The sequence below is a fragment of the Humulus lupulus genome, chromosome 3, assembly GCF_963169125.1.
Source record: "Humulus lupulus chromosome 3, drHumLupu1.1, whole genome shotgun sequence".
In the NCBI taxonomy this organism is placed as follows: Eukaryota; Viridiplantae; Streptophyta; class Magnoliopsida; order Rosales; family Cannabaceae; genus Humulus; species Humulus lupulus.
In genome coordinates, this window is record NC_084795.1 from 54675350 (window position 1) to 54676386 (window position 1037).

Here is a 1037-nt window from a genome sequence, read left to right on the forward strand (position 1 = left end):
TTGCGTATATATATTTTTGCAATCAAGTTTTTGGCACCGTTGACGAGGACTTAATTTTAAATATCAAAGTTAATTGTTGTTTGTTCTAATTTTGTTTTTCTTCTTTTATTATTGTTTTACACTTATTTGGAACGAGGTTGTTGTTTATTTCAGTAATTATTGGTATATGCGAGGAAGTAGACAAAAGACACTCAAACCAATAGATCTTGAAATTGAGAGAACGTGCAGAGAAAATTGCAAGACAAAGAAATGTTTGATTTCACCATGGCTGAGCACACAAATAATGTTGTAAAAACAACACAAATATGGGTAATGCAGCTAAAGTCAATCCGCCATTGAGAAACTATGTACTCCCTACTATTACAGGGATACATTCAAGCATTCGTCTTCCTACTGTTGAGGCAAATAATTTTGAAATAAAACCCTCAATTATTCAGATGGTACAGAATTGTGTACAATTTGGGGGGTTACCAAATGAGGATCCGAATCTCCATATCAGAAACGTTTTAGAGTTTTGTCCAACATTCAAAATAAATGGGGTGAGTAATGACGTTGTAAGATTAATATTATTCCCATTTTCACTAAGGGACAGAGCTAAGAGTTGGTTGAATTCATTACAAGCCAACTCTTCAGTTACTTGGGAAGATTTGGAAATTCCTTGGTAAATATTTTTCTCCTACCAAGTCAGCCAGAATAAGAGGAAAGATTAACAACTTCCATCAGCTAGATGGGGAGTCTTTATATGATGCATGGAAATGATTTAAAGAGTTGCAAAGGAAATGCCCACATCATGGAATAGAAAAGTGGTTGCTGGTTCATACATTTTATAATGGTTTGGGGGGAAATACAAGGACAATTGTAGATGCAGTGCCAGGAGGAACGTTTATGAGAATAAGTGCTAATAAAGCATATGAATTATTGGAAGAGATGGCCATGAATAGCTACAATTGGCCTACTGAGAGTGAGAATAAGAAAGTAGCAGCAGTCTTAGAAGTTTACCCAATTGCGTTATTGACCGCTCAAGTGGCATCTCTTAC

General features: G+C 35.5%; 1 non-coding gene across 1 annotated transcript; it reads right to left on the minus strand.

The window, feature by feature from the left end:
* Positions 1-690: 690 nt before the first annotated feature.
* LOC133828035 (small nucleolar RNA R71) lies at positions 691-797 on the minus strand. Its single transcript, XR_009890681.1, has one exon. It is a non-coding gene; the product is annotated as a small nucleolar RNA R71 (small nucleolar RNA).
* Positions 798-1037: the final 240 nt, after the last annotated feature.